Source organism: Etheostoma spectabile, chromosome 15 (assembly GCF_008692095.1).
Source record: "Etheostoma spectabile isolate EspeVRDwgs_2016 chromosome 15, UIUC_Espe_1.0, whole genome shotgun sequence".
In the NCBI taxonomy this organism is placed as follows: Eukaryota; Metazoa; Chordata; class Actinopteri; order Perciformes; family Percidae; genus Etheostoma; species Etheostoma spectabile.
In genome coordinates, this window is record NC_045747.1 from 27071913 (window position 1) to 27080167 (window position 8255).

Here is an 8255-nt window from a genome sequence, read left to right on the forward strand (position 1 = left end):
AATTGTCCAGCTTGTATTTACCTTCACAAAAGTGCTCGTTTTGCCGCTGACAGGCTCTAATTATTATATAAGGGTCTGGCATTATTAAGCAAAGGATCACTTCAGAGACCTTTAAATCCTTTCTGTTTAACCAGAAATAGCTCTGAAGTCGCTAGCAATAAACCCACTAGACTTCATTTAAAAAAGCAATACTTTGAATGTGTATAGAGACAACATATTTTCACACATAAATCCATAAACAATGTGTTTATTTCAACAAAAACTAGAGTTGTGATGGTTGCAAATGGTTTCATGTTGTGTCTGTCGACTTTGAGTGAAGTGTATTTTACGATGCTAAAATGACTGTTTATTTACATGGAGACTGGTGGCTATAGTGAACCCAATTTCGCAGGTGTTTTTACGTTTAAAAAAGGGATCTTACTCTTTGACAGAAAGGTCGACCTCCTTATAAGTCCTTTCCATAATGTTGACAGACACTTAGAATAATATTCCGAGCCTGTCAAAATGAACACTTTTATGAATGTAAATACAAGCTGGACAACTGCTCTATTAACTTCCATTGTAGCTTGTTTCGCCGCTGCCAACTGAAGCGATCTACCTCAATACTGGACCAATGTCAAAGATTGTTGTTCCCATCAGTCACTTAGACACAAAAACAAGGGAAAATATGGTCCAGGTTAAAAACAATCGGTAGTTACCCTTGAACTACAGTACACTAACTTGCTCATTCTGGAGCTTTTGGCCACTTGACAGTTCATCCTTGATTCCATTTGAAAATACTCCGTCAAGCTCAATTTCTAAGCCAACATGGACAGGTTCTAAAATTGTTCAGAAAGATAGAAACCATGAACATCTACAGCTTCACGGCGACCGAGTAAACTCCACCTGTTGATGAAGACCATGTAACACAGTGGAAAACTGTCCAGTGAGTGGACCTTGAGTTCTTTAGCTTTTTCCGCACGGATTAAACACAACAAATGATACAATTTGTTGAAATTTAAATTTGTGCGTAGCAGTTTCCCACTACCAGTCTTTATGCTAAGGCCACACATCTTAAATCTATTGGTTCGTGCCTGGGGAGCCCATCTGGTAGAGCGTCCTTAGTCCTCACGGCCACTGGTTCAAATCTGACCTGCGGCCCTTTACTGCATGCCTCCCCCTTTTCTCCCCTTTTATGTCTGACTTCCTGTCCTATCAAATAAAGGCTTACAGATGTTGTATCTTTGCTCTGCTGTATGTAGACGACAAAGATGACATTCATTCTGTTCTTCTAGTCTGGTTGTGTGTTTGACAGAGAAATTACTGGTCCAATGGTTTCTGGATTACTTGAAAGTAAAGAAACGTATAAAAGCAAAGAGATGACATTGATAGAAATCATTTGACCAGAAATGAAGCTTTCATACAACCAGGCTAAAAAAAGAAAATCGCTAAGAATAAACACTAACTTTAAATGCTACACTATCCAGACAGAATGTGAAAAAAGGTGACGTTCTACTGTCTAAAGTGGAACTCTATAAGAACAGGGCCGTTATTCCTGGTCCGAGATGAACCCAGCTGGCCTCTGTCAGCATCCCTGTGGTTGACAACAGTAAAATCAGTCAGTTGGTGTGTTGCTAAAGATCTGGGTCGCTAGTCACTGCTGGCACGCGGAGACAGGCCTAATGCAAAACAAATGTTTTCACAAAGTTGCCCAGTGTTGAATCAGCATCATTCATTTTACCCAGACTCCTTTTTTTCCCCCTCCCAAAGGACTGACTTGGATGACTCTCTTCAGGCAGCTGCTTCACATTAGGCCCTGATGATGAGAATGTGATGTTGCCCACGTCTTTAACCCCTGTGACAAACCGCTGGCCTTACTGAGCTCAGCATCAAACAGCATGGAGCTGGCTGTGTACTCTCCCTCAGCTGCAATCCCAGATAAATCCCAACGTTGGCTGGCTGTGTGTATGGTACTAATCAAAAACACAGCGGAGAATTAAACAAAAGGGCTTTTGTGAAGGTAGTCCCAGACTTTCCACAGTTTCATGCATACCACTCTGCCTTTAAAGGGTAAATATTACACAACAGTCAATTATTTGAGGATTTCTTTTTGTATCAGCAAAGAGGCAAACAAGGTAGAGAAATTGAAAGATAAGTCGAGAGAAAAACACAGTTCACTTCAACACACTGGTAGACATCTGGTCTAGAAGCTCTTATATGTCAGAGAAGGTTCTCACGGCTCTGCTGCCCTCTGTAGTGCAGTTTACTATGAATGTATTCTACAGATGCAAATGACCAAAAGTATGTGAAACTTGAACATCACACCCATATGGGGTTGAGATAAACATGTCATCCCCAAACCATGGCCCATCTTTATTTTTTTTATTTTTTTTTAAGCCTCCGCTCCTCTGGTTTCAGTCTCTCCGCCAGATGTTGAACCAGCTGCAAGAGTTTGCTCCCATTCAGCCACCAGAGCTTCAGTGAGGACTGACGCTGATGTGAGGGGATCAGGTCTGGCTGGCTCACAGTCCCTGTTCCAGTTCATCTTGCTAAAACAGTCCAACTACATCATTAGATCTGAGATGTCTTTTAGTTGGTTACATCGGGTGCTGCACCTAAACCTTCAAATGACAGGGAAAACCCTGGGTACGACTGTTCATGATAATAGTCAGTTTTGTGGTAATTTAAGAAAAGTATACAATGTTTTATGATAGTAAAGAGGGGTGGTTTACTTCACAGGCTGTGTACTTCTGTTATTACATTACCTTGGTCACATGACAGGGAGATTTTACAAAAGATGTATTCTGGGATTCATTCAAAACGTATTGTTTGCAAAAGCGATACATAAATAAATATTTTGAAATTTGACTGAAGGAGACAATTACATAATAATAATAATAATAAATTGAATTTGTCGCTTAACAGAGCAGAAAGAGTGTTAATTTAAAAAAAAAAAAAAAAAAAAAAAACCTAAGGATATGCAGAAGGAAAAGATGGGTCTTCAGACGGGACTGAAAAATGGGGTGATGACTCCAGAGATGCGGATCTCATGGGGAGGGAGTTCCACAGCCTGGGAGCTGCCCTGGAAAAGGCTCTGTCCCCAAAACTGCGGAGCTTTGACTTGGGGACAAGAGGAGACCGGCTGATGGATCTAGGGACCGTGATGGGGTGGGTAGGGGGGAGGACAGTGAGGTATGACGGGGCAAGGTGGTGTATGCTTGTAGGTGAGGACCAGGATTTTGTATGTGACCTAGAAATGGGAAGCCAGTGTGCTGTTTTAGGACCGGAGTGATGTGGGCCAGGATGTGGAGCGCGTGATGAGTCGTGCAGCTGAGTTCTGAACGTTGGAGCCTTTTAATGGAGGTTGAGCTGATGCGAGGAGTAGTAGTTGCATAGTCAGTCGTGAGGAGATGAAGGCATGAATAAGTCTTTCGGCAGCGAGGGAGTGAGTGAGGGTCTGAATTTAGCAATATTTCGAAGGTGAAAGAAGGAGGTTTTGATGACTTGACGGATGTGAGGCTCAAGGAGAGGTTTGAATCAAAAATCACACCAAGGTTGCGGGCCTGGGGAGATGGGGAGACGATGGTGCCGTCAATGATGAGAGTGGGGTTACTGGCTTTGCTGAGAGTGGATTTGGAGCCTATGAGGAGGAATTCTGTTTTATTGCTGTTTAGTTTGAGGAAGTTGTGGTGCATCCAGGTTTTGATTGCTGACAGACAGGAGTTGATGTGGGAGAGGGGGGGATTGTGGGGGGACATAGTTAATCCCAATGGTTTCTAAGACAATGAATTGTACATAAAAATTGAAAAATATTCATGAAAATGAGACTAAACTAAATAAAAAGTAACCAATCATCACAAAAACTATGACTTGAGTTAGAACTATACATGTGGGACTGTCTTGCTCACATTGGTCGTATCTCCAAAAACCAATTAGGACCCATATTTAGGTTTCTAGTGGCAGCGCCCTCTAGTGGCTGTGGCAGTTATGATGGGAGCAAAGCGGGAAGTAAGGTAAGGATGTATAAGAGCGCCAAAATAACAGTAAACTGTGAGTTTTCTATACATTTACGGAGCACACGAAACAGAGAGAGCTACGTCACATTCAGTGTCTCGTGTGTAACCGGTAAGTAAAGTCTGATTTTAACACAAACCATGATCTTTTTCTAAACTGAAAAGTTCCCATGACATGGTGCTCTTGGGATGCTTTTATATAGACCTTAGTGGTCCCCTAATACTGTATCTGAAGTCTCTTTATATAATAATAATAATAATAATACATTTTATTAACAGCGCCTTTCTAACACTCAAGGACGCTTTCAGAGAATAAAAAGATATAGGGAACATAAAAGTGTAAGTAGTAATAACAAAACAAATACAACAAAACAAAACAAACAAACAACAAACAACAAAAACAAACAGGAACATGGTTTACAGATAAGCGAGCTGGAACAGATGGGTTTTAGTCTAGTTTTGAACAGAGGGAGAGAGGTATGTTGCGGAGGTCGGTGGAGTGAGTTCCAAAGCTGGGGAGCAGAGCGGCTGAAGTCGCCCCACGGTGAGAGTCGAGCATGGGGGACAGTGGGTGGATAGAGGAGGAAGATCTGAGGGAGCGGGAGGGGACGGCATGTGTAGAGTTCTGATAGATATGGGGGGCCAGTTATGGATGGCTTTGAAAGTATGGAGAAGGATTTTAAATTGTATTCTGAATGAACCGGGAGCCAATGGAGCTGGAAGAACCGGGTTATATGTGAAATGAGGGGGTTCGGGTGATGACACGAGCTGCTGAGTTCTGAGAGAATTTGAAGTTTATGGAGGGATTTTAAGGAAGGCCAAAAAGAAGAGAGTACAGTAGTCAAGGCGGAGGTGACGAGGCTGTGGATAAGGATGGAGGCAGTGTGAGTGGTAAGGACGGACGGAGGCGGTTTATGTTGCGTAGGTGGAAGTATCAGACCGGCAGATATTATTTATGTGTGACTGAAAGGAGAGGAGGAATCGAGATGACGCCCAGACTCTTGACCTGAGGGAGGGAAGACCAAGGAGTTGTCGATTGGTGAGAGAAACTATTGATTTTGGATAGGGTGGACTGGGGTAGCTACGAGGAAGTTCGGTTTTATCACTGTTTAGTTTAAGGAGTTGGCGGTGAACCAGTCTTTTATTTCAAGTAACAGTTAGTGGGACAAGGGGGGAGCGAGGAGGTGGGTTTGCTGGATAAATAGAGCGGGTGTCGTCTGCGTAACAATGAAAATGAAGGTTGAATTTGCGGAGAATATGCCAAGGGAAGTAGGTAGGTGATAAAGGAGGGGGCCAGAACTAAACCTTGAGGGACCCAGTAGTAACAGGGGGTGGGATGTGAAGAATTTGAGTTGAATAAACTGAGTGCGGTCGGAGAGATATGACGGAACCAGTCAAGAGGGGTGTGAGAGATGCCGAGGGAAGAAAGTTCTGTTGAGGAGAATGGAGTGAGAAATGGTATCAAAGGCCGCACTGAGATCGAGAGGATGAGGATGGAGATGAGTCCGAATCAGCAGCTGTGAGGAGATCATTGGTGATTTTATAAGGGCAGTTTCAGTACTTGGAGGGGCGAAAACCGACTGGAAAGGTTCATAGACGTTAAGGTTAAAAAAGCATGGAGTTGAACAGACACTATTTTTTCAAGAATTTTAGAAATAAAGGGAAGACCTAATATAGACCTTAGTGGTCCCCTAATACAGTATCTGAAGTCTCTTTTATATAGACCTTAGTGGTCTCCTAATACAGTACCTGAAGTCTCTTTTATATAGACCTTAGTGGTCCCCTAATACTGTATCTGAAGTCTCGCTGTATTAGGAACTTAGTGTCCCTAATACAGTATCTGAAGTCTCTTTTATATAGACCTTAGTGTCCCCTAATACTGATCTGAAGTTCTTATATAGACCTTAGTGGTCCCCTAATATGTATCTGAAGTCTCTTTATATAGACCTTAGTGGTCCCCTAATCCTGTATCTGAAGTCTCTTATATAGACCTTATGGGTCCCCTAATCTGTATCTGAAGTCTCTTTATATAGACCTTAGTGGCCCCTAATCCTGCTGTCTCTTTTATATAGACCTTAGTGGTCCCCTAATACTGTATCTGAAGTCTATTTCTAAAAATTCAGCCTTGGTGCAGAATTACAGCCACTAGAGGTGGTCCCACAATGAGCTTTCCTTAGTATGTGCCATTTCTGAGTCTGTAGCTTTAGAGGAAGAGAGAGGGGGGTGTTGTCTTGACCAACTGCAACTTTAGTTGTTTGAAAGCCATGATGTCTCTCTCTCATGGGTGGGCCAAGCAGAGAAAGGGGACTGTCATAAGGGGCATGATTCCAGATCGTCCCATCTGAGCTTTCGTCTTCTCAAAGGCAGAGCATGATACCCAGTCCTCGGTTTACACCTATCACCATTTCTAGCCACTGGGGGACCATAGGCAGCCTGGGGGTACTCATAAATGTTAAAAAACCTCATAAAGTGACATTTTAATGCCATGGGACTTTTAACTAGGTAGTTTTTATGTCTAAACCTAACCAAACTCCGACCATTTCACAACGTTAACCTCCTCTGGTTTAGATACAATGATGGAAAACGCTCCTGAGGGTCGTAGCAAAGGGGAGGGATAATCAACCGACATCGTCGTATGGTTTGGAGGACATGTTGATGCATGCATGACAAATATAAGACAAACATTTGACTGAAATGTCTTTGGTTTCTGTTGAACAGAATTATCCTAGAACTACCAATAATCAAGTAACTAAAACTGATATGCATTATCTATTTATATATTTTTTGAGGTCATTTTCTGCCTTTATTTATACAGGACAGATGAAGATGTGAAAGGGGAGAGAGGGGGGATGACATGCAGCAAAGGTCTAACCTGCAGCTGCGACGTGAAGAAGTAAACCTCTATACAGTATATGGGCACATGCTCTACAAAGTGAGCTACCCAGGGGCCCAACTAATATGCATTATCATCAAAACCGCTCCGTTCACTGGAACTAAACGGCCGAGCCCAAACTATATTACTGTCAACACAGGAAGTATTCAACAGGAAAAAGAACAAGCTCTACAGTGATTCTGCTACGTCCCTATGCACTGTTAGGAGACTCCCAGTGATCATCTAACACAGGATGAATTAGACAACACCACGCTGGGATCCTTTATGAGAAATCAACATGAATATGTGAGCTGGAGGCATCTCAGCATGAAGACGATGACATAATGTCGTTTTTTTTCTTTTAGAGAGAAAGAGAGAGAGAGAGAGAGAGAGAGAGAGAGAGAGAGAGAGAGAGAGAGAGAGAGAGCGAGAGAGAGAGAGAGACAGAAAGAGAGCTCTTTGGCATGTTAAGAGAGCGGGGTCACTATGGCAATAACTGATACCAGCTATGGAAAATAAGAGTGGTGACGAATACTAATATGGTATCTTTGATATGCTTTGGTAATATATCTGTTTACATATGGATTTTGAATATTAAGTTTGAAAAAATCCTCAGGATCAATAAAAGTTTTGTTTTCACGAGGACTACCCACGTTTTCTGATGATCTATTACGTTTTTAAGGTCCATGCCCGCAGACCTTGTATGTATTGATTTGATCCTAAAAAACAGGGAATAAAAACCTTAAAGAAATACAAAAAATCTGATATCTGCTCAGTAACATAGAGGCAGCTGTAGTGTTCAGTGCTTTCAGCAAATTCTATATTGAGATTTCACTAATGTTGAGCCAACTATCCGTTCTGTAACACAATACAGTACTCATAAGGCACAAGTTAGTTTCTTTAGTCAGGTGCCCTCACCTGGAGTTAATACTCTCTCTGACAGACAGAGAGCATGATGGGAGACCTTCATTTCCCTAGGCTGTTTCTTCCTTAAGCTGGCAGGAAACAGGGGAGGGAAAGCAGTATAATACAGCACACACACACAGTAGGCTTTCCTTTGTCTGTGTGTGTGCGTGTGTCTGTGTGTGTCTCTGCCCTTGCATCTTTTCTGTTATTCGTTAAAAACAGCCACAGCAGAGGGGGTCTCACTCCCAAGATGCACGCACGCACACGCACACACACACAGAGACAAACATAGCGCTTTGTCATACAGTCCGTGCAGTGTGCCGTCATGTGGTTAAGAAAATTATGTTTCCCACATCAAATGCTGCTTTGTGTGTGTGTGTATATTTGTGTGAGAAAGTTGTGTGCGCAGTTCTCTCCCTCTCCAATTACTTGCTCCGGCCGTCAAAGAATAAGGGTGGGCGGGGGGGGGTCTAATAATGGGGGTC

The 8255-nt window shown here is 42.6% G+C and overlaps 1 protein-coding gene and 1 long non-coding RNA gene across 4 annotated transcripts in view; one reads left to right on the plus strand and one right to left on the minus strand.

Moving 5' to 3' along the window:
• LOC116702897 (uncharacterized) overlaps window positions 1–5128 on the plus strand; it is a 6631-nt gene extending 1503 nt beyond the window's left edge. Inside the window, exons 2-3 of the long non-coding RNA XR_004335279.1 lie at window positions 2562–2571; window positions 5115–5128. This is a non-coding gene — a long non-coding RNA (uncharacterized LOC116702897). The remainder of the gene's footprint in view (window positions 1–2561; window positions 2572–5114) is intronic.
• The window catches only part of efl1 (elongation factor like GTPase 1), a 115285-nt gene that overhangs the window by 61427 nt on the left and 45603 nt on the right, over window positions 1–8255 (minus strand). The window lies entirely within an intron of this gene.